The sequence below is a fragment of the Protopterus annectens genome, chromosome 1.part0 (genome assembly GCF_019279795.1).
Source record: "Protopterus annectens isolate FY-2018-M chromosome 1.part0, PAN1.0, whole genome shotgun sequence".
Classification (NCBI taxonomy): Eukaryota; Metazoa; Chordata; order Ceratodontiformes; family Protopteridae; genus Protopterus; species Protopterus annectens.
In genome coordinates this window covers 78,102,023-78,128,448 of record NC_056725.1, presented here as the reverse complement: position 1 = coordinate 78,128,448, position 26,426 = coordinate 78,102,023, and the positions used below count along the sequence as shown (strand labels likewise).

The 26,426-nt window shown below is 37.6% G+C and overlaps 1 protein-coding gene across 1 annotated transcript in view; it reads left to right on the top strand.

The window, feature by feature from the left end:
- GPR4 (G protein-coupled receptor 4) overlaps nt 1-26,426 on the top strand; it is a 2,027,241-nt gene that overhangs the window by 1,469,008 nt on the left and 531,807 nt on the right. The window contains exon 5 of the mRNA XM_044084953.1: nt 21,970-22,161. The gene's annotated coding sequence lies outside the window, so the exon portion shown is untranslated. The remainder of the gene's footprint in view (nt 1-21,969; nt 22,162-26,426) is intronic.

The following is a 26,426-nucleotide window of genomic DNA, read 5'->3' as shown; positions in this document are numbered from 1 at the left end:
TTTTTCCTCATTTCCAGTTAAAATATTCGTAATTTAGCAAGTAGCATTATTTATCTTGAACTTGCATGCATTTCTGTACCTTACTTTTTGCATGAACTTTGGAAGTCTTGTTGTCATGTATCTTATTATAAATATAGTCTGATGTTTGTTGAAATGTTAGCCCTCTGCTTTTAGTCTGTTTAATGGCATTTCAGAGTTCTACATAAACTAAATCAGAACTGTAGTGTACTAAAAAAGTGAAGGTAAAGGCACAGAATGGAAGTGTTCATCCCATTCACAAGGAAGTCTGGTCCATCATGGCATCATAACAAACGGATTAATAATTTCAAATCCTTAATGCCATATTCTAGGTAATATAAAGTTTAAAATCAGCTGTTTGCCAATATAAATTACACATGGAATAGAAGTAGACATTGATTGATGACCTTTAAGCATGCCCTCTGGTGTCCGATAACATCTGTAGGACAAAAACAGATTTCCAGGGCTGCAGAGCTTGGTGTTTCTAAAAACAAAAGGAATGTGTGACATCGATCATGCTTCCATTTCACTGTCTCACAGGGAATATGTTTTTACACACTTAAAAGTGTTCATGTGGGCATAAGGTCTAATTGTTACAGTGATATGTACTACTGTGTCTTTTTACACTATCCTATGTCTATATATTTGATATTCTGGAAAGCTGTTGTTTTTTCTTTCTTTTTTCCTTAAAATCATTCTCCCTAAAGTAATGTTACATTTACCATTGTCTTTTCATTCTTATGACTGTTCAGTACTTACAGTGTTACATAATTGCTGTTACACTTAGGTACTATTATGCAATGGAAAATTTTGCTTATGTTGCAGTTAAAATAAAACAAGAGAGGAACGTAAATACAGAAAGTCAAACGAATCACACTGATATTTTTGTGGCTGCCAAGCAGCAAAATCAAACAAAATATGAGGAGCTTCCCCAACAGACATAACCAGCTGTTAAACAGGCCTGAGTCAGATGCATTTAAATGATTAGACCCCCCCCCCCCCTCCAAGGCTATAACATTTTGTTGTATGTGATGTTAACAGATGTGTACATACGCTATACATTTTCATACTACTGACCTCTGATATATTCAGAAAAGGTGAGGTATTTCTTATTTTAAATAATGACATTTTATAAGAGCAATACTAAACAGCTGGGTAATGAGTAATTAATATGTTTCCTCCTGGATGAGACATGGTTCCATTTCAATCATCAATAATCATTTCCAACCACAAGGATAAAGACTGTACACATTTTTTTCTACCCAAGTCAGCAGAGTTTGTATTAAACCAGCATATTAGGTGCTGAACTCTTTTATCAGTTTCCTTATAAGTAGGGATTAGAAGCAGCATTCTTAGAAGTGTTACTTGTACCAGCAGGCAGCCCAGTTACAAGTAAAAGGATTAGGAAGTGAAATGACTAGTTGTGGCATTGGGTGGGAGAAAATGGGATAAGGGAGGCTGGCACAGAGACCAGCTTGGAGCCAATGTTAGCTTCACCATAGCTCAGCTGACAGGTACTCAGAGCTGATGTGGTTACCTCATTGACTGCACCTTTAAACTAAGATGGAAGAGTGCGATACCATGGATGAAGAAGAAGAAGAAGGAGGGATGTCATGGATGCAGAACAGAAGGAGGGTTGTTAAGTATGCTGAAGAGAAAAAGTGTGATGTCTTGTATGCAGAAGAGGAAGGAGGGATGTCATGGATGCAGCAGAAGAAGGAGGAATATCATGGATGCAGAAGAGGAAGAGTGGGATTTTATGGATACAGAAGAAGTATAAGGGATCACGGGTTCATAGGAGGTTACTAGGCTAATGGCTCTGGGGCCTTTACAAGCCTAGCCAAGAGTTTATCCCCCAAAAGAAATCTCAGTCAGCACTTGTTGCCCCTGTCAATGAAGAACACAGACACAGGTGGAAGCCCTGGGACAAATTTGTGGTTTCCCATCTACTCATCAAAGTTGTGCTTAAAAAGGGTCAGTGTATGAGAAGTCTATTCCAGAGGTGGGGCAGCCTCTGGGAGACAAACCTGTCTCTCCAGCAGGTTTTGTTAATGTCACATATTAGGTTTAGGCCTTTTGAGCGGGTAGTGCGTGAGAAGTTAAACTTACAGATATGGAGCATTCCTAGTAGGGTAGGGTAGTGATTTGAGCCTGTCCACATTTGACAGGTGTTGGAGGTCATGGATTCTCTTTGTGAGGTATTTCAGTGTCCTTTCTAGTTGGTGCAGATGTTTGAAGAGGTACATCCCAAATGAGGTGTTATACTCAATTATTGGTCTAATGAGGGTGGAGTATAGAGAGGTAATAATCTCCTTTTGTCTGGATGTAATCCCTTTACTTATGAGATGAACCAATTAAAAGGCTTTTCTGACCACTGCTGCTACATGATGGTCGAATTTGAGGCTGTTATCAATCTGAGTGCCCCGGTCTCTCACCTCAGGTTGTGTGCTTAGGGGGTTGCCATAGATGTGGTAATCAGTAGGAGTCGTGTTTTTGATGAATGGTATGATGATACATTTTTTTGCATTTTTCACCTTGAAGCCATGACTTTGGTACCAGTCGTTAGTTGCTGTGAGACCCTCTTGCAGTATGTTAACATCATTTGGAGAGTCAATGACAGCACCCAACTTACAGTTGTCAGCAAACTTGGTCAGCCGCAGGCCTTTTGCCTTTGCCTGTACCACCGAGAAATAGATGCCAAACAGTAGGGGTCCTGGGACAGATCCCTGGGGAACTCCACTAGTGACAGGTGTGCTATCAGATGTGGATGTGCCTATTTTGACTTTGAGGGTCCTGTCGGTGAGCCAGTTGGCCACTCACCTGATGAGATAGGGGTTTACGCCAAGTTGTCTTAGCTTTTCGATGATGCCTGAGTGGTGGATTGTGTCTAAGGCCTTGGCCAAGTCAAGGTATGCTGTATGTACTCTGACTTTCCTACATCCAGGGCCTTGGTGACAGTCTCAAAGAAGTCAACCAGGTTCAACAGGCAATATCTGCCCTTGACGAATCCAAACTGGGTGGGGTCAAGTGCTTGGAGATTGCCTATATCCTTGTTTATGCGATCCATAATAATACGCTACATGGCTTTACAGATCAGACTTGTCAAGCTAATGGGGCAATAGTTACCAGGGCCAGTAGTGGCACCACCTTTCTGCAAGGGGATGACAATGGTGGTTCTCCACTCTGCTGGAATGAAGCCAGTACTTAGGCTGTGGTTGAATAGGGTGCTCAATAGTGAAGCCAGTTCTTGCTGGAGATGGTGCAGAATACATACTTGGATACTATCAGGTCCCACGGAAGCTGTGTTTTTGCCTTGGATAGGGCCTGTAACACTTGATCTATGGAGATGTGAGGTGCAGGACAAGTATCGGGGATGTCAAAAGTGCCTTTGGGGGGGACAGGGGGATGACGTTTGCACTGAACCTATCTGCTAGCAAGTTGGCTAAGTCAACAGGATCAGCATATGTGATAAGTACTAATTTGGAACAAACCTGCCCTTTGCCGTGGAGGTTCCTGACATAACTGAAGAAGACTTTATGGTTTCCTTTTGTTATGGAGGCTAGTTTTGATTCATAATTGGCCTTGAAGGCTTTCACTAGTGATCTAATTTGCTTGCTGTGACTAGGTTGGGAGTTTTTCCAGTTTGGAATTTGTTCCCTTTTACCCTTGGACAACAGTTTCTTCCTTTTGTTGTAAAGCCTGTTGATAGAAGATGTCCACCAAACAGGTTTGTGTTTCTTTGAGGAGCAGGTTTTAGTTCTATTGGGTATGGCTTAGTCCATGCAGTTGTACAGGTGCTTGTAAACTGCATTGGCGTACTGTTCAGCATAGTTATCTGCATCCTCTTGGGGGGGGGTGAAGCTACAGATACCCTCCCTTAGGAGGTTGTAGTCAGCTTTTGAGAAGTTTTTTAGCTTGATTTCAGCTGGGGGGTTGGGTGGGATAGAAACTTCAAATGAGACAGTCCGATGATCTAATCTAACCAGGGAAGGACATTCTATGGAGGTGGTGCAATGGTCACCCATGTTGGTGAGAACCAAGTCCAGAATGTTATCTCCCCTTGTGGGTCTAGTGCATTAGAATTGATGAAGTCGAGGAATAGCTGAGGCAGTGCGTAGGTGCAGAAAGGAAGGCGGGATGTGATGAATGCAGAGGAGGAAGGAGGAATGTCATGGATGCAGAAGAAGTCAGGAATAGAAGCAGTAGAAAGAAGATCAAAAATAGGCACAGAAAGTACATGAGGATCAAATAAGGGAAAGCAGTGAGAATAGAACGGAAGGAAGATATTACACATGTCACAGAAACATGGGCTGCTGACAAGAAGTGGTGGGGCATAAAGGTGATGGAGTGCAGGTTTTTTAAAGTATGACTCAGAAGAGAGACATTAAGACAGAGCAGTGATTAATCCATGAAGGGGACAAGGACAGTGAGAAGGTTAGTGGAGAGACACTACAATAAAGTCATAGGAGATTGAGAGGGAAATAACTTCCTAATGCATGTCAACACACAAGAACTTTATGGGTGCGTCTCTGAATCCTTAGGAATCTGGTCAGTGAACTGACATCACCTGAGATGAAAACTTGCTGCTAATCATAAGCTGTTGCAAAGCAAATGTGACACCATTGTACAAAGGAAGTGTAAGAAAATTTCAGAGGAACTGCAGGCCTGTTACCATATCAGTAGTAATAGTAAAGACATTTTAAAAATCCAGAATGGAAGGCTGGTTGTTTTCATAAATGACTAAAATATCCACGACAACAACCCACATGATTTCTTGACCAGAAGAAGCCATTAGTCAAACCTGATCTATTTTATATGTGGATTACAAGAGAACTTCCAGAGGAATCCCAGTAAACATGGTAAACTGAGACTTTACTGAGGCACTGGAATTTTTCACAAACAGCTAGGAAAACTGGATTGATTGTGTTTAGGATTAAGACTATGTAAGCAGAGTGCTACATAGTCAAAAGGTATTGGTGTAGTAAGTTACGTTAAGGGGAACAGTGTCAGGAATAAGAAAAGTGAAAACAGGAGTACGACAATAGTAGGTTCTAGGTCCAATAATCTTCAACGATTTCAGTGTCTTAGTCTTAAGCATGTAAAAGGGAACATAAATACAGAGTGAGTCTGTTTCCTGCTGATACAGATTTAAGTGCAGCAGTGAATGACAGGGTGAGAGAAAGAGACATACACAAAGGATGGAACTGAAGAATAGTGACCACGTGTGGTGAAAGACAACAGATGACTTTCAGGACATAACAGTGTGAAGCACTAATTTGGGACACAGCAACCCTGAAGAGAAGCATCAGTGTGAGAAGTGAAGCTGATGGCAACAATAACACATGGACTGATAAACCAGTAACTAAGTAAGGGGGCAGTGGCAGCTGAAAACAAGATTGGGGTATATCCTCAGGGGTAGATTCCATATAGAAATAGGTTCATAGGTTCATAGGTTTTACTAGGCTAACAACCACAAGGGCCTTTTTAAGCCTAGCCATCCATCCCAAATCTCTGACAAATTCTAATACTCTTGATAAGTGTAAGCATGGACGTGGGAAATGAACCAAATAGGTAAAGTTCCTGTTGTTTTGGTCACCAATCCACCAATAAATTGTTTGCCACTGTTGATGCCATACAAATAGAAGGGCATCATACTGCTGGAATAAGTCCAGAAGAAAACCAAAATGTAGAGCACAAAGGATGGAGGAGAAAATTCTCTACCTAGTTATCAAAAGAGATGGATAATATGACATGGTTACATAAGATCATGTGAAGGGGTTGCCCTAATCAGGAAGCATAGTGTGGCAATGTGGAGCACAGACCGCAGATTGTATGGACAAACCAATCACTAGATGTCAAAAAATTACTTTTCCATGTGGACTCAGAGCTGTATTCAAAATATAAATACTGAAGAATTTTATAAATGCTATTGAACATTTCTGTATTTGCTCCCCATGGGCCCAGGTCTTATTGCAAATGGTCTTTTGACCATCTTACTCGCCAGGTCATCAAAATGCAAATAAATAAAACAAAGAGACTGGCGGAATCAATGGCAGGAATGACATTCGCACGTGGCGTACGTGAGGGCGTGAGAAGATGGAGAAGGGGTAAAAGGAAATGATGGCAGGAAGGACGAACGTAACTTTACCAAAGGGTGGAAAGGTCACACAGAAAACCATTCAGAAATGTGTGGAAGTCATTTGGGATATTTTGCAGGCATCTTAATGTTTATGGACATCCGTCTTTATTTTAAGCTCTGTGATTCTAAAGTTTAGCCATACAATCCACTTATGCTGTACTAAAGGGGCAAAAAATGAAACACCAAAACATGCACGTACACAGCTAGTGGGGTTTGGCTTTCCTGGACTGATGCACCCATAAAGACTAAGAAAAAAAGTAAAAAGGCACAGGCACTCAGAAGCCATGTAGCTAAAACATACCTCTCAACCTCTTAGCCAAAGAAATCTTGACAAAGCCAAAAATAAAGGGGAACAAAGGCCCAAAAATAGGGACAGATTTTAAATATTGCACTTATAAACTTAAAACATTGACAGAATAAAATATTTAGTGTTAGCATGTATGTTATGAAGGATTTAAAGTCTGAAACACAAATGACTGTCATTATTTAGTGACTTCCATCCATAATGATATACCAGAAAACCACAAACTTTATGAGAAATATAACAAAAATATCAGGCAAAAATCTAGACAGTTGAAAAGTCTGAGCTAAAATACTAGTATTTCCTTAAGGGATCATTTACATATATCATATGGGCCCTCACTAAATAAGGTTTAAGGTTTTATGCAGAAAACACCTAGCATAGATGGGTCTGCCTTACAGTTTTTACTGAATGGTTTGTGAGACATTTTTATATTTGTTTTATGCAGAAAGCAACAACCTCCCCTGCTCCCACTATATCGTTTACAATGAAATGCTAACACCCCATCTGTGATTTTTAGTGCATCATGACTTAGTGACTGTGGTGATACACAAGTCTCACACCTGCAACAATAAAACCAGGTTAGGGAGATATTTTCTCAGACAACAAACATTTGTCAGTTTTGTCCTGACTACAGTAATAGTTGCATATTTTTTAGAATTACATTCAGTATTTCTTGCATTTGTATTCTGAAAGATGCTTGGGTCATGCCAGACTGTGCAGAGTATAAGACTGGACTCGCCTACAAATGGGCCTATTTCCTTGTTCTGGTATTGTTATGAAGGACCACTGATTTCTATATGTTTAGAATGCCTCTTCTCTGCCAATGCTGTCCTCTGAAGCAAGTAACAGTATTTCTAGGATTCTGGTTCCTTACCCAGAGAAGAGAATGTGATAATTCCATTATATAGAGCTACAGTCTTTCAGAAGCAAACCCAGTCATCAGTTATTTCATACCTGTTAGTGTTGTACTTGTCTTTTCACCATACTTCAGTTGTTCGATCTGATGTATTTTAAATTAAATTTTTCCATACATTAGCTGCTCTGAGAACGTCACTGTATTAGAATCCTACCTGATGGTAGAAGTACATTATATACTATAGTTGTATCATCTCTAGCCATCTTGTTGTGCACAATGTTTATATCATTTCTAGCTGGCTGTTTACTGCCTAGATGAGCAGTTAAGACCGTGTTCCTTTGCTTAGCAGCTTAATCTACAGCCTTGATTATCATGTTTGTACGGGAAGCTCCTTACTATTCCGTTTTGTACTTCCACTAGTATGCACCACAAAACTGAGTTGCCCAGCAACAGTTGCTGGTTTGTGCTGTGTGATTCTAAGCTGTCCTCCATTTGGAGTCTGAAGTGTAGATGCCTGCCAGGTTTCAGGTTTTTCTTACATGTGACAGCCTGGAGGACAATCCCCTTTGATAAGTTAGCCCCCCCCCCCACCCATTTAGTGCTGCACTGCACTATGCAGTCTCCCAGTTATTGCCCTTATTTTTCTCCTATACATTGTTCTAGGTAGAATCCCATGTGTGCTAAGGTGCTAAAGGAATTAAGCTTATACCAAAGGACTGCAGTCTTTACTGACTGCACTATGGTCCAAACTATCATTTGCATTGCTAACTTTAATGCAATGTATACACCTTCACTATACAAGGAGCTGCTACAACCTTGAAAGATTGTGTTGTGTCTTCTGCTATCTTAGATGTAATATCTACTTGTGGGCATGACTTAGTTTTATATCTAGATTGCAGTATCACAGTCATTGTGATCTATAGACTTGCACATTCTGATACTTTTAGCTGGAGTTAACAGACAGTCACCACAGCTAAAATATCAGAATATGTGCTACATCAAACTGGAAAGATTTGGGAGAATAGATGTCATTAGCATATAAAGAAATGATGTTCTACATTGGATAGTTTAAGGAAATGTGAAAGAAGGATGAAGCCCCACTGTCTGTAGAAAATTATCAGTTTGAGACTGCATTACAATCCATTACTAAGCAAATTTAAAATTAAAATGACTTGTATTAAACAGAACTGGTACTTTAGCATTGTTACACTAATAATGAACTTGAGATAAGAAATTTTTAGTTAGGTGTTATTTCCTGAACTCTACTATAGCTGTACATTAATTTTCAGCACAGATCTGCAATCACTTCCAAGATATAATGTAGTGCTCTGATTTCCAGTCACATCCTGAAATATATGCTGTATTTATTTGAACCATTGGTCCTTCAAATTGGCCACATTTATGCATGCCACATGAGAGTGTGTGCATGTCTATATACATGTGTCTATCTTGCATTCCAGCTTCAGTTCTCTGCCTTGTGACCAGTAAATACCCAGATGGTGTGTGCCCTCTCAGCAGCCTGGAAGTGAATTAAAAGGATAACTAGAAGATGAATGAGTGAATGAATACATGAAAAATTTGCAAAAAAGTGACCTAAAAGCCCAGACTACAATGGTACTGAAAATGAACTCACACTGATATATATTTCATCAGGTCTTCTTCAAAACAGCAAATACTCACATTATCGAATCCCACTTAATTGAGCCTGACTTCATCGAATCTTCATTAAATCGAACTCCCGGAATAATCAAAACGAACCCTGGTAAAGGAACCACTCAACCACCATGACAAAACAACAAACAGCAAAACAAAAAAAATCCTCCAAGTGTGGGGTTTTGCTGCCCACACCCCCTAATGTAAGGGGCTTGCCTCATACCCCCCTAACTAAATATACCAGCTCTGAGATCACACTACAGAGGAGGAAGGACACGGTTCACCATGGTGGCCAAGTGGCTATATTATTTTTTTGATGGTGGGGTGATTACTAGTATATTCTAAATAAGAAATACTAAATGTGGGTTTTCTATAAACAGTGGACTTAAATCCTTTACTGATTTTTTGTATAAATGTATCAAAATAGTTAATACTTTCTACACTACTGGTGTATGTGAATTTCAAAAAACTAGATGAATTATTCAAAAATTCCACAAATTCTCTCTTATTTTCCTACGTTTCTGTCCACAAAATGAATACCATCCAAAAAACACACATACATTTTAATATATCTAAACCACTCACTAAGGCAAATTGTAGTTTCTTCCCATTCTAAAAGCACCCTATTAGCATAAATGGGGGCACATGATGCCCCTATCGCTACACCCTTATTCTGTTTAAAATATTCTCCCTCATAATAAATACAATTATAAACTAATACTAGTTCCATAAATTCAGAAATCAAACTTATTTTATCATCAGAAAAGTCTATATGCTTTTTCATACTTTCTAAAAAGAGCTCTATACCTTGACTTTTTGGAATTGATGTATAGAAGTCCACTATATCCACCGTAAGAAAGGAAATGTTTTCTTCCCAGAGATTATTTTTTAGCCTACCCAGGAAGTCCCAAGAATCTTTCAAAAGGTGGTCTACCTTGTTGTAAACATGTTAAGCCACTTGTCTATTACCACCCCAAAAGGGTAGGTTTTAGATCCTTGTCCTGTCAATATGGGCCTAAACGTAAGATGTTCCAAACCTTTATAAGTTTTGGGAGTCCCAAAAATAGTGTCTGTCACTGGATGTCTAACTTTCAAAAAAATATAAATCTCTGGTGAAATTCTTTCATCTATCAAATATTCTTCCAAATAATAGTCAATGCGGCGGTGTGCTATATTTATTTCATTAAGGGAGGTGTTAGAATATGTTTCTGTATCATAAAGCAACTCAAATATTTTCTGAGAATATTGCAATGCCCCATATAACACTGTCCCCCCTCCCTTATCAGGCTACATGATAGAATGATAATTTCTTATCTGTTCTAATAATTTTTGTTCTTTTTTGGTCAAATTATGTGACATACTCTGTTGTTCTTTACTTTTCAGTGTGTATATATCATCTGTAATAGCTTTTTCTAGTACACTTAAAGTAGATTCTAATGGTGGGTTAAAGGTACTTCTCATCTTGACTTCCTTTTCCTTTCTTCCATTTGTATTTTGGTTCTGAAAAATATATGCTAAATTGAGTTTCCTCATAAACATTTTTAACTCTAAAATAACATCAGTATAATTAAACTTTCTTGTTGGAACATATTTTAAACCTTTCATTAAAAGGGAAAAGTGCTCTTTAGTAAGCACAGTGTCAGTATAATTATAAATATGGTATCCTTTATAAGTATTTACTATCCTTTCTTGGTGTATCTCATCTAAAACATCAGGGTGGTTCAATACATCATCCAAAAAATGCACGTACATTTTAATATATCTAAACCACTCACTAAGGAAAATTGTAGTTTCTTCCCATTCTAAAAGCACCATATTAGCATAAATGGGGGCACATGATGCCCCCATTGCTACACCCTTATTCTGTTTAAAATACTCTCCTTCATAATAAATGTAATTATAATCTAATACAAGTTCCATAAATTCAGGAATCAAACTTATTTTATCATCAGAAAAGTCCACATGTTTTTTCATACTTTCTAAAAAGAGCTCTGTGCCTTCACTTTTTGGAATGGATTTATATACATCCTCTATATCCAACATAAAAGGAAATGTTTTCTTCCCAGAGATTATTTTTTAGCCTACCCAGGAAGTCCCAAGAATCTTTCGAGTGCTTTTAGAATGGGAAGAAACTACAATTTTCCCTAGTGAGTTGTTGATATATATTAAAATGTACGTGTGTTTTTTGGATGATGTATTCATTTTTGTGGACAGGAACGGAAGAAAATAAGAGAATTTGTGGAATTTTTGAATAATTCATCTAGTTTTTTGAAATTCACATACACCAGTAGTGCAGAAAGCATTAACTATTTTGATACATTTATACAAAAAAATCGGTAAAGGATTTAAGTCCACTGTTTATAGAAAACCCACATTTAGTAATTCCTATTTAGAATATACTAGTAATCACCCCCACCATCAAAAAAATAATATAGTCAAAGGTCAACTAGTTAGAGTTGCCCGTATGACTTCTGATGAGGGAGACATAGATAAAGAGTTACAAAAAGTAGCACAACTATTTTATGAAAGAGGGTATCCAGCTAACGTAGTGGAGAAAAATGTAGAATATGTTAAGAGTGAGTGGGGTAAAAAAATGTAAACCACTGTTAGGCGATGTACAACAGGAAAAAGAAAATTTGGAAGAGAAGAAACAAATTTCATAGGGCCATTGTTATTCCTTTTTGTGGACAAGTCAAGCAAGTGAAAAAGATTTTTGAGAACAATTGGTCCATTCTTAAAAATAACACTAGAATATTTTCAGTTGTTGGGAAGTAACCCACTTTTGTATATAAAACTGGGCTTAATTTAAAAGGGACATTCGAACTTACTAACAAAAGTCAGGTAGTGGGTAATAGTGGCACAACAAGATGTGGTGCTTTTGCACAATGCAAGTTCATGCAAGCTAAGAACATGGTAACCCTGCAAAACATTTTGAATTCTAATGTTTTCTTTCAAAAAGGAAATTGTCAAACATCAGGGGTGATATATCTGGCAGCACATAAAACCTGTCCAGCTTACTAAATAGGCAAGACAGAAAGGCATCTTAGGGACAGAATATATGAGCACCAGTACCAGATTGAACCAAGAAATATAAATAATGCCTTATATAAACATTCATTAGTATGTGCAAATTTTGTTCAGTTTTTATTTGGTATTGTGGAGCAAGTAAGACCAAATCCTAGAGGGGGAGATTACAGGAATTATATACAGGAAAGGGAAATTAAGTGGCAAATAAAACTAGCTTCGACCCATCTACCAGGTCTTAATGAAATGGTATCCTTAAAACCAATATTAGTGAGGAAAGCTACCTCATAAGTACTGTGTATTTTAGTCTGTGTGTGTGTGTGTGTGTGTGTGTGTGTGTGTGTGTGTGTGTGTGTGTGTGTGTGTGTGTGTGGAGGGGGGCATTCAACTACACAGTATATATATATATATGTTTTAAAGCAAGTCAATGGATAAAATGTGGTTGATTCTTTTATCTTAACAATTTTTAAGTTTACATTTGATGAATGTCTTGGAATTTGAAAAGTTCTTTTTTATAAAGGATGTTTGTTAAAATGTTCTTGTGTTAAAAGGTGTTTGTAGTGCATTTAATTTGAGCATTAAGGTATCTTTAAAGGATTGTGAAGGGTGATGACATCACTAATTTTTAACAGTATTTAAAGGCTGTACTATGGAGTGCAGTTAGTTTCTGATGGCTTACAGATAGGACATGACAAGTATCATACAGCAACTGGAGAGGTGAAATCCTTGGTTACAGTCAGGGTGTCCCACAGGGCTCTGTCATTGGCCCTTACTTGTTTAGAGTGTATCATTCAGACCTAACATTTTCATCTGCAGATGACCTAAAATTGGGTAAACTGATTACATGTGTTAGAGATAAGACATGTCTGCAAACTAACTTGACTAAATTGACCATTTGGGCACAAGAGAATAATATACTGATAAATACATCAAAAAGTAAGCATATGAGATTTGGGAGACATAAATTAAAAAGTAAATATTTAATACATCACACAGTGATTGAAACTGTAGACTCATTTAATGACCTGGTGTATGGGTAGATCCAGCTATGGGTTTTTCTAATCACATCAACCAATTGGTTAATGATAGTGGTATAAAAAGATGTATAAAGTCTAGGAAATCAAAAATTATGAAGTAATTCTTTGTTAGTTATATTAGACCCAAACTTGAGTATGGAATAACAATATGGAAACCCTATAAGAAAACAAGCATGAGTTAATGGGAAATAGTACAGCAGAAATATACCAAAGGCATCCATGGATGTGAAAATTTAAGTTATTATAAAAAACTAAAATGGCTACACTTTTACAGTATCTCTTACAGATATCTTAGAGGAGATCTTATTCAGGTATATAGGGGATTTAGAAATTACCTCATGGAATGTTTGTTGTTATCAAAAAGTACTAGAAAATCATCAGACAACCTAATGGAGAGATGAAAAGTCAGCAAACAAAGGACAGTAGTAGTGGTGAAATTGAATTCATCTTCAAGTCTTGGTGAGTATCTTCATGAGGTGGACCCTGTTTTCAGAAAATCTCACCAAGATGACACTGATATATAGACTGTATTTATATAGCATATATCATAGACAAAAGTAGGTCAAAAACTAAAAAAGATAGCTGGGTGCACAAGACCCAAGATAAAAAAGTACCCAGTCCTGGTAGGGCACTGGTGCCAGGACTGGAAAAGATGACAGTGTAGAATCCTCAAAATGCAGAAACATTACTTCAATGGGGCCAGGCCAAACTGATAGGCCAAAGAAGAGCCATGAACATGATAAAGTGGACTATTGAGGATAAGAAAGAAATTATGTATTGTTACTATTTAAAAAAGCCCAGAATTTCAAGACACAAGATATACAAAACAATTGAGAGAGAAATTAGGGGAAAGAAAAATACATCCGCAAGAAAAACTGTCAGAAGCATCAAATGAAAATTTGTGGTCATTAATACAACAGATTGGTGAAAAACAGTATATAGATCAAGAAACTTTGATCTGTTTGGAAAAAGAAGCATCTGAGGAAGTGCAAAAATATAAACAACAAAACCAAGGAATATTTGAAAAGTATAAAAAAGAAATATGGAAATGAGAAAGAAAGCTAGATTTGATATGGTGCAATATTTATGCAAAGGAGAAAGTCAAATTATTCAATGTAAAGAAGGCAGTCCCAAAGATATTTGAAGATAAATACATGCAAAGGCATCTGGATATGGAAAATTTCACAATAAAAAAAAAAAAATATCACAAAGATGGAACATAGAAAATAAGATTAGTAAAGTAGAAGTTAAAAAAATAGAAGTTGAAGTTTTGGAGTGCTTGCGAAGTGAAGGATTTGGTGTAGAAGGTCAAATGCAGGTTACATCACAACAGGATGGAGTGAGTCCTCAAAGTAGGGAGAAATAGGAAGATCAGGAAACATCTGAAGAAGAAATATGGACATGAGAAAGAAAAAGAGATTTAATGTTGTTGTTGTTGCTCGTCTTTTGGCTTTTCCTGGTAAGGGGTCGCCACAGCGGAACTCCGGTCTGCTAATGATTGGCAGTAGATTTTTACAAAACGCTGAGGTGCCAGCTCAATGCCCAACCTTCAACGAAGGCACGCCCATTTACGCAAGCATGTATTTTTGAATGCTACCCAACCACAGGGAGGACATGCAGACTTCACACAGAAGGCACTCCCAAGCCAAGCCGAGAATCAAACGGGAGAACCTCTTGCTGTGAGGTAACAATGCTACTGCCATACCACCGCGGCATGCAAAGAAAAAGAGATTTAATATGGTGTAATATTTATGCAAAGGAGAAAATAAAAGTAACCAATACAAAAAGAGCAGCACCAAAGATATTTGAAGAGAAATACAAGCAAAGGAATCCAGACACGGAAAACTTTACAATACAAAAAATAAGACAAAGAGGAAAAGCAGAAAAAGAGATTATTAATGGAGAAGTTAAAGAAATAGAAACTGAGGTTATGGAGTACATGCAAAGTGAAGGATTTAGTGTAGAAAATTTAATTCAGAAAGCATCACAACAGGACAGAGTAATGGATATCCAAATGAAGGGGAAACCAGTGGAACAGGAAGCAATTGGGCAGGTGCCATATGAAGATAATTTGGAGTCTTCCACAGGAAACTAATATAGACATTCACTTGAAGTAAAACAGAAAGGTAAGTAACAGGAAACTGTGGAAACTCTGATGCAGTCAATGTTGAGGAGTGACAGGCCAGTGAGTTCCCATATGATAGAGCAACAGATGGCACAGGATGAAATTGAAGAGAATGTGCAACAGGAAGATGCTATAGAATCTTCTATAGAATGTTTGGAGGAACTGAAAAAAAGGGTGTGCCCTTAGTTTGGAAGAAAATGAGTTAAGACAAGAGTTGCTTAATTTAATAGACATAGACAGATATATCAAGATCAATGAAAGAAATAGACTGCAGAAGGTTAATAAAACCCCAAAAGTCAGAAGTTTGATAAAGCAAATGAACACAGTAATTAGGGCTGTTCATAGAGATCCATGTGATATAGCAGAAGTAAACAGGATACATTACTGTGCAGCTAAATTAATAACTGATAAATTTCTACCACAAGAACAGGAGGTAGTTCGGGAAAGGAAGGCGTGAAATCGAATACCATCATGGAAATATCGAATAAAGAAAACTATAAAGCAATTAAGACAAGATGTGTCACTGTTAGATGACTATAGAAGAGGGAACAGATCAACAAAAATACAAAGAAAGATAGATGTGATAAAAGCCGTGTGGAATATTAGAACAGACTAGGATCTATCATGCACTACCGCAAATCATCATCTTCTTTTGGCTGTTCCTGTTAGGGGTCGCCATAGCGGATCATCTGTTTCCACTTCTTCCTGTCCTCTGCATCATGCTCTTTCACACCAACTGCCTGCATGTCCTCTCTCACCACATCCATAAACCTTATCTTAGGCCTTCCTCTTTTCCTCTTACCTGGCAGCTCCATCCTTAGCATCCTTTTCCAAATATACCCAGCATCCCTCCTCAGCACATGTCCAAACCAATGCAATCTTGCCTCTCTTGCTTTGTCTCCAAACTGTCCAACCTGAGCTGACCCTCTAATATACTGATTCCTAATCCTGTCCATTCTAGTCACACCGAGTGCAAATCTTAACATCTTCATCTCTGCCACGTCAAGCTCTGACTCCTGCCTTTTTGTCAATGCCACTGTCTCCAACCCATATAAAATAGCTGGTCTCACTACCCTCTTGTAGACCTTCCCTTTCACTCTTACTGGTACTCGTCTGTCACAAATCACTCCTGACACTCTTCACCACCCACTCCATCCTGCCTGTACTCTCTTCTTCACCTCTCTTCCACACTCACCATTACCCTGAACTGTTGATCCCAACTACTTAAACTCATTCACCTTCACCACCTCTACTCCCTGCATCCTCACCATTCCTCTACCCTCCCTCTCATTTACACACATATATTCTGTTTTAGCCCTGCTGACCTTCATTCCTCTCATCTCTAAAGCATATCTCCACCTCTCCAGGGTCTCCTCAACCTGGTCCCAACTCTCACTACATATCACAATATCATATATATAATATCATATATATAATAACATATTGCACTATCGCAAATAACAAACTAAAAATTTCACCACAGGTGGAAAAGCTTAGAAGATACGAAGATAAATATAAAGGAAAAGTACAAAATAAGCAATTTATTGATGACTCAAAAAAGTTTTATAGAGAACTGGGAAATAAGGTAAAAGGAATTGAAAGACTGCCAAAAAAAGAAGAAATAGATAAATTTTGGAGAAGTGTCTGTAAAGATCCTGTGGAACATAAACATGCTAAATGGATAGAAGAAGTTAAAGAAAGAGGTTTAAAGGTACATATATGAAATGGGATGAAGTAACAGCTAGACATATTGAAACAAAGTTAAGAAAAGTCTCTAATTGGAAAACACCAGGCCCAGATGCAGTACCTAACTTTTGGCTAAAAGTATTAACATCCTTGCACGAAGATTTAGCCATGAGTAAGAACTATTTATATGTGCACCTTGAACAGACACCAACCTGGTTAACAACAGGCAACCCAATGTTCCCACTTTAGAGTGAATATGTAAGCTACCCTAAAAATTATAGACTGATAATTTGCCTTCCGACGATGTATAAACTATACACGGGAATTGATGCTGACAGAGTTTATAGTCATTTAGAAGAAAACTCAATTATGGCAGTAGAACAAAAGGGCAATAAAAGAAAGTCATATGGAACAAAGGATCATTTGTTTTTAAATAAAGTCATAGTGGAGAGCAGTAAAAAGGGGAAGAATCTAAGTATGGCATGGATTGACTACAAAAAGCATTTGATAGTATCCTACATTCATAGATAAAGAGTGCTTAAAAATGTATAAGATACATCCTACACTGATCAACTTTATTACAGTGACCATGAAACAGTGGCAGACCACTTTGCAATTAAGCCATGATAAAGGACAAATTATTATCCCAGGGATAAAAATTAAACAGGGAATATTTGAGGGTGAATCTTTGTCACCGCTGCTATTCTGCTTGCCCTTAACCCATTACACTGTCTACTTTACAGCTTAGGCCATGGCTATAATTTGGCTCCTAGAAAACAACAAAGTGTAAAGACTTCTCATCTTCTCTTTGTCGATGATTTAAAACTGTATAGTTCATCAGATGAGAAACCGAAAGCACAGCTGCAAGTTGTCAACACTTTTTCAGATGATATAAGAATGTCATTTGGTCTTGATAAATGTGCAAAAGCAACCTTTAAAGCAGGAAAACTGCAGCACCAGGAAAACATCAGTTTGTGATAAGAATGTGGCATAAAAGAACATGAGCAATAAGGAATGTATAAATATGTGGGAATTGATGAAGGATCAACAATAAAACACAAACACATGCAAATAAAACTTAGTAAGGAATATTTCAGAAGACTTAAAATAATCCTGAAAACAGCACTGACATCTAGGAACAAAATCCAGGCTATAAACCAATTTGTTCTTCCTGTCCTAACTTACAGTTTTAGAGTGACTGACTGGCCACACAATGTGTTGGATAGATTAGATGGAAAAACAAGAAGGATGCTTCATGCTCACCAAATGATTTATAAAAATCAGTGGATACCAAGAATATATATTCCCCATTCTGAAGGAGGGATGGGCATCCTTGAAATTGATTATATGTATAGATCTGCAATTGTTGGACTCCACACATATTTGCTGACCTTACAAGACCCAAATGTAGTGAAAGTTTTAAAACTTGAGGAGAACAAATCTAAGATGACTTCTCTGCTTACCCAAGTAGAAGCATATTGGTGTCAAGCAGGAATGGAAATCAAGCCAGAAGTAGATAAAAAAATCAGGCAGCAACTGAATGTGCCAAAAAACAAAAATAATATAATGTGAAGGATCAGATGAGAAGGCAAGAAATATGGAAAAAGCGTAAATATAGTTGCAAGTATAGAAAACTTCTGGAAGAATCTGATGTTGATCAGGAACGAATGCAGACATGGTTGAGGAGAGGTGAATTCAAACCAAGAGATGAAAAGTTAATATTGGCAGCCCAAGACAGTGTGCTGCTTACATGTCAGTTTATAAAGTCCATTGAACACATGAGAGAAACAGACAAATGTAGGTTTTGTAAAACCGAATTGGAAATAGTTGCACTCCTCGTTGCTGGTTGCGACATACGAATGGCAGAAGGACTGTATACTGAAAGGTATAATAATGTGGCAAGACTGTTGCACTGGCAATTGTGCAAATAGTATGGTACTGACGTGGCTGAAAAACACTGGAAACATAAGCCACATAGCATCATAGAAAATGAAGAAGTTTATATTATATGGGATCATCCATTACCAACAGTTCAAAGGATAGATGCTAGACAATAGGATGTAGTGGCCCAAGAAAAGAAGACAAAAGTAGCATTGATCATTGAAATCGCCACACCCAGTGACTACAGTGTCTTGTGTACAGAGAGACACAAAGTCATAAAATATCAGGATCTGCAGGCAGAAATGAGAGCAATGTGGAAGAAAGATACCCAGATAGTTCCAATAATAGTAGGAGCAACAGGTCTTATAAAAAGAATTTACAATCATATTTAGATGTTACCAATACATGTATGCCCATACAAATTGCAGAAGGAGTCATTACTGGGCACATTACGGGTGCTGCAAAGAGCACTACTGGTTGACATCAAAGAGTGAAACAATATTAATTTCATGAACTTTAATCGTACTTTGACTTAGGAATGGGGTCCTTTTCCGTCATGGTATTAGAAACCTAATAAACTGGGAGAAATTTAAAAAGATTCTATAGGAATGAGAAGTGTACTAATTGGTTCTCTGACAGAGTAGCTGATGCATGGAACAGACTACCAAATTACATTAAAACAATTACTAGTTTAGATATTTTTAAGAACAACCTGGGCACTTATTATGGGAACAAGTGTCTTGGTATTTTGGCAAGCTAGAAGGCATTAATGCGCATGCTTGAAATATTTGCATGTATGTATGTATGTATGTATATATGTAATTCAGAAATAAGACTTTGAATGTAGCACACATGAATAACTAATTAGTTAATGTGACATGCTTTGCTATGCCACAAGGTACCTGTTATGCTGTACTAATTCAGGAAGGCACTGGGTTTCCCTGAGCAGACTGGCAGATAGAATGACAGCAAAGTAGTAAAGCAGGGGTATACAGTTGTTTACACCTGTTTTGTCTGACATGTGAACTGTAACTGAAGTTGTAATGTTCTGTTTGTTCTTTTTTATGTGGAGCGTTTCTTCCCAGGCCTCTACTGAAAATGGCCATATATCCACTTGGAATAACCCGGTCAACAAATGTAAAATAAAATAAATAAATAAAATAAATAAGTTGATTGAACGTAAGCTAGGTTACAAGACAAACTACACAACTGGACAATTCTATAGAATTAAAGACAATTTTAGTCATTCTAACAACATATACATAGCCTATAAGTAGATAAAGTGTACAAAAGTGGTATGTTGGTAGTACAATGTATGACATCAGTTGTTATAGTACATGAAAAATAAAGTGTCAGTTTCAGGTAGGAAAATAATAGCAGAAGAGTTACTGATGCAGAAAGATAGCGAGAGAGTTAAGAAGAATAGAGCCATTACAGACTGAGCAGTAGCTTAAGAATGTTGTTGTTTCTTTTGGCTTTTCCCAGTTAGGGGTTGCCACAGCGGAACTCCGGTCCGCTAATGATTGATAGTTGATTATTACGTGCCGAGTTACCAGCCCTGGCACACAACCTTCAACGAAGGTACTCCCATTCTCGCATGTCTCCACGCAGAAGAAGATGTTCTAGCTGAGAATCGAACCGGACAGCGTCTTACTGTGAGGCGACAATGCTACCACAGCACCACCACTGCGGTGGTATAGAAATAGAGGAGTTACGAGAGACATTTGGATCTTGTAAACTGTGAAGAAGTGAGATGCAACAGAAGAAGAAAATGAAGCTAGCGTGAAAGAAGAGGAAAAGCTGAGCATTAGGCCGGATTTATACAGAAGCAGATTCCTGCATTTTTGAGATGACTATCTAGAGAGTCTTTAAAGCAGGTTAGGCCAGGCATAGACCTGGTAGCTAGAGGTGGTGAATTCCATAATTTAGAGAGAGAATATGAATACAGAAAGTGACCTGTTTTTCTTTGAGGGTTTTGAGATAGCTAAGAGATTTTTGTCTTCTGGTCGTAGGTATCTATTTGGTGTATAAGGTGTGACTCTGGCTGACAAAGTTCACAGATGATTGCAAGTTGGGAGCTAATATTAACTCCCCAAGTGATGTTGACATCCTACAGAATGGCCTCACTGAGACCGACTGGTGTCAGAACCATGGCCTTAAGCTCAATGCCAAAAAATGTGTCATTTCCTTTGGGAAAAACCCAGTTCCCATGAATTACCACATTGATGGTAGTCCACTGAACACAGAAGGTGTTATAAGAGATCTGGGAACACTGGTTGACAGCAACCTCTCTTTTCATCACCACATTGCCACTGTAGTCAGAAAGTCCTTCTATGTGGCACATTTCATTACTAAGGGTTTTGCATCCAGGAAGAAAGAGGTCATTATCTCCCTCTACTCTTTCCTCATTGGGCCAATCATCGAGCACAATGCCCCATTTGGCATGTACCTCACTAGACACCTGCAACAACTGGAGAGGCTGCAAAAGTACCTCACAAAGATAATCTTAGGCCTTAAAGACTTGTCCTATATGGACAGACTCAAAAAACTCCAACTATTCTCAGTCTCATATCGCCTACATGGAGGCGATCTCTGCTTGACTTACAAGGCCATGTCTGACCCATCTCTGTTAGAAATGCTACATCTAAAGAAATCCCAATCCCTCCACACCACACACTCCAGAGACCTCATCCTCATTACCACAATTAACAGAACATGCTGGAGGAACAGGTGCATAACCCAGAGACTGTCCATGCTATGGAACAGACTTCCCTTACATGTCAAGCAGAAAATTCACCCCGGGGATAACTCCAGTGGCTCTACTCAACAAGGGCACTGGGAACTAAGGTCGGGTGGCACTATGCCAGGGTAATCCTATGGCTAGGCTTGTAAAGGCCCCAGGGCCATTAGCCTAGTACACACCTATGAACCTATGAGCCTATAAACATATGAATTGACCACCTTGTCTTTCTGTCAAAAGGCAAATGTTTTTATAAATTTTGCAACAACTATAAAAGGAAAAAGTAACTTAGAAAGGATTATCTGGGAATGTCATTGAAAGTCTAAGGACATTCATTAGAAGTATCATCTCAAAATCATAGAATATTGTGTTCAAGTTTACTCATTTCATTTAACATCATAAGCCTTATCTGCATCTAAGATAAAACTGTAGCCTTCATTATAATAATAATCATTGAAAGTTTTTAGCTGAAAAGTCTCACTCGTTTTAAATTTGCAATTCCACAGGCATTTCAAGAACACTTGCAGCAGTGAAAACTTATTTATCTGCAGCATGAATGTTACTACTCGTTTCCATGGTGAAAGGCAGGATACACCCCTCTTCAGCTCATCTGTAAGGATTGTTTGGCCAATAAGCTACACCCATTATAATCAGCTGTGCATCAGCGTGCCTACTTTCTCTCTCTGCTGCTAATCCAGGTAGGCTGCATTATGCAGTACATGCAAAGTGTAACAGATGTTGTTTTAATCAAGTTTCTGCATATGTCACTGAATATGGCAGTCGTATTGAAAACAATATCTGTGTTACCTTTGAGCACACACTTTAAAAATAGAGTAAGATGTACTTAATGATATTATATGATTTTTATGGATTATAAATGTGCATGCAGGTGCAATAAACGAAATTAATTGATGCTATTATTGCAACACTCTGTCTAATCCCAGAACCTATCATCATTAAAAGTGATTATGTTTATCTGAACCACAGCTAATTTTGTGTTTGACAATGTAGTCAGATATTTAAGTAAAATGCAGAAGACAAGCAATAAGGAAGTAAGAGTTTGATATGTTTGAATTAAACTTCAGACATCATTATCCTTCCACTTTGAAAGATGTATCACTTTGTCAGGGCTGATGCCATCAAACTGAAAAGGAAAATATTTCACATCATTTAAAACTTTCTGCATGGCATATACTACATGTATACCTTCTGAGAATAACTAAAAGTTTTACAGATATTCCAATGATTGCTTTGTTTTAGGAGTTCTTCACTCATAATGAGAAGAAATTGCTGTTTGTTTGGGACTGATTCACAGATGAAAATATCTCCCTTTAAAGCACTCTGGTAAATAAAGATGTCCCTTAGTCTCATATAGGAAGAACAAAAACAAACAGTGATGCAGGCCATTATTGTTATTGTCTTAGTTAGCATTCATGACATAATAAATGTAGCTCCATGTATAAACTTAGAAAGAACTAAGGTCAAACCCACTGATAGCACAAGAAAGCAATGTTTCTATGTAATGAAGAGAGCTTTGCAGTGTTAGTGCTCCTTAGCGCACGTGCAATTACCTTAACTTACTTACTTAGCTGGCAGGGAAATAAATGGCATTGGCCTTAACTAACAAAAAGTAAGACTGTACATTATCTTTTATACACTGTAGTTCAAGCATTGTAAAAATAGAAATATAATTCCTTGCAAAAGGTCATGTCAGACTTAGTCCTAACACCATGGATTAACCTCAGCATATTTTTTCATGTTATATTTAATACAGGATAATACAGATCAGCAGTACAAACTTAGTTTAATGAAAAAAGAAATGTCCAGTAAGGCATTCATAGCTTTCCAAGTAAAACTGTGTGCCAAGAAATTTCAAAGAATTCAGAAAACACAGAATATGCATAAAGTGTTCTTATGAGGGCTTGAAGGGAATAGAATGCAGGCACACTATTCAAAGATTATCAGCTGTCTTGCTCTAAAGGCCCAGAGAACAAAATATTTGGAATAACCTAGTACCGATTCTGTTTTGTTTATGAAGTAAATTTGTTAACTAGTATCTGATTTAGATGACAGTTGTTTTTCATTTTGTGGTACCTGATTGTGACAATTAATGAAAATGAGAAATATGATATAATGGACCTCAACCCTATCAGGTTAGATGAATTCCATCAAATGACTGCATATATGATTATCATAATATGTCACTGTACATCAGTACTGTCCATCTAAGCTTTTTAGAATAACTCAGACACTGAAAGAAATGTAGCAAAAAACAATAGTTTCCACACAATGCATGCAGGTTCTCTTGTTTTCTCTCTCTGTCTCTCTTTTTCTCGCTCTCTCTGTAGTATCTATGCCTTTTCCTGCTTTCCTCTTTCTCTGCCTTTATGGTCTCTGATTCTTTCTTACTTTGTCTCTGTCTCTGTCTTTCTCTTCATATTCACTCTCTCTCACATTCACACACATGCGCGCACACACACACACACACACACACACACACACACACACACACACACACACACACACACACACACACACGCACACTCTGGGTTAGGTGATTTTGAGCTTCAAGCAAGTACTGTTTGCAGCAGTAATAAGTGGCAAGAATATTTTCTTTAATGAAGTACCATATTGAGGACAAAGAAATGATTTTCATCAATGGGATGTCAGAAAACAACCTATGATGTTGTCAGGTCACTGGAATAAAAACAATGGAAAAACTTGTTTCTGTATTTTTCTAACTGCAAAAAAAAAAGAAAGGAAAATGTAAAAGGTGAATCATTCTTTTTTTTTAAGAATACTGAGCTAACACCTAGGGTGCCCTCCTTAGCTCAGCCCCTTACATCATGTTACTTGCTGATATTTTTGGCTGATTCTAGTTAGTAGAGTTGCTCTGTGTTACAACTTTCTACACAAATCTGAACTTCAACATTTTCTAGCTTTTTAAATCCTTCAGACTGATGTCACCATAGAAATTGTCCTTCACAGTAAATCATGCAAGACTTTACTGACTAGTGTTATATGGCACCAGAAAATTAACCATTCCAGTGTAACCCAATAGTAATTTAATAAAAAAAGTTAAAAAGAATACACTGATTTGTGCTAAGGAAGAAAATGTTTGGTGATCATATTTATCATTCAATGTGTGGCCCTCGACTTTTCCAAATATAGAACATATAACACTGCATGTTCATTTCCCATGGTGAATTAGGGATTTTAACTGAGCTCCAAGTATGACTGAATCATACTGTACTACCAGTGACTTGGGCATACTGTATACTCCAGCATGGAAGTCATGTTCTACTCCTGGGCACCAACAGCTTGACGGCAAGAGACAGGCATCGAGGAGTGGATCAGTAAATAGCCATCGAGCTTACTGACATAACAACAGCTGCCTAAGCAAAACAGAATTGTATGGCATTCCCATCTGCACCATAGCCATATGGGTTTTTAAAGACACAGCACATTATATGTCATATTTCCTTCCTTAAGCTTATTGCTTGTATGTATGTATGTATGCAAATAAATACACACAACATACTCTACACAATACTATGCTATGCTTATAAGATAGACTAGTAAAGTCACATGGCAATTACATTCATGCATTCATTGGTTTAATGTAGACAGATGTAAAATAATTAACTATAACCCACCATTGTATATAAAGTATGCAGTTTAGAATATGTACTAAACAAAAATGTAGCACTCATGTAGTACTTGTTGTCCTGGTCCCCTTCAATAGCATGCATCACACCAAATGACATATGACGACTTTTATTAGATTTCTATAGCAAGTTCATGCCAAAATGTGATTGTTTAACCCAACTACACTGGACTAAACCTCTTAAGCCCCTCCCCATCATTATCACATTTCCTCCCATCCATCCCTGCCTCCACTTAACCCTTTCACCTTCCCAACCCACTTAACTTCCCTTAATATTAACCTACCCCCCCCCATGAAGATGTCCCGTGACAACTTAGTTTGTTGCCAAACTTAATTTATGAAAATAAGTAGCATAATCATTCCAATCATTTGGTTTTCAGATTAATATAACAAATCTCAACATTTTCCAATCATTATGAGATGGTTCTATATTAGAAGATTCTGGAGCCAGTCGAGTATTTGGCCAACATCCTGGAACATGTCACAGTGAAGTGTTGTAGCTGACATAGTAGTTTGTACACTATCAAAATCAGGACAGATGTTAGGTGTATACACTGGAATAACCTCCAGATTTGGTACTTGTAACACCTTGTGGCTTGAAATGTTCCACAGTAGTAACAATAATTTGTCAATCACTTCAGTGTTCTAAGATGAGAATAGATGAGGACAGCATAAATGTTTATCACTGTATCTCAAAGTTAGACATTTTTTTTACTTGACTGTGTTAAGAGACTATAGTGTATCAAGCAGATCAATGACAACTGCCAGCTTTCTGTTATTTCAGGTGTTGTCAGTGTGTGAGCTGATGTGCTGTAGGTTCTCATTTTGCTGGGTTTCCTTCCAGGCTGATTGCACATTTTTTATTTTGTCTGGTTAAAGTAAAATGGAAGATGTCAACAGCTTTACTGTCATTCTTCTTCCTAGTTATTGAAGAGGTCAGTTTCAAGAAAAGGAATGTAACTGCCTTGTTTAGAACTGGCAAAATAAAGTCATGGCATTATTCAATGTTTGGATATCCTTCTATGCTTAACCATTTTTCAGAGGATGCCTTGGTAAAGAAGTAGTGTGCAGAAATTTCCAATTTTGTTAAAAATGTATACAATAACTGATCAAGAACTATAGATCATTATCAGAAATGAAAATATTGGGAACACAGTGATGTAAAAATGGCTTCATAACGGCAAAGATTGTTTCTGAATATGTAAATATAAGAGTGATTACCGAGGATACTGAAAATGGGCATACCAATTTGATTGCCTTGGAGGTAAAATTGATCAGTAGAAAATTTACTCTATG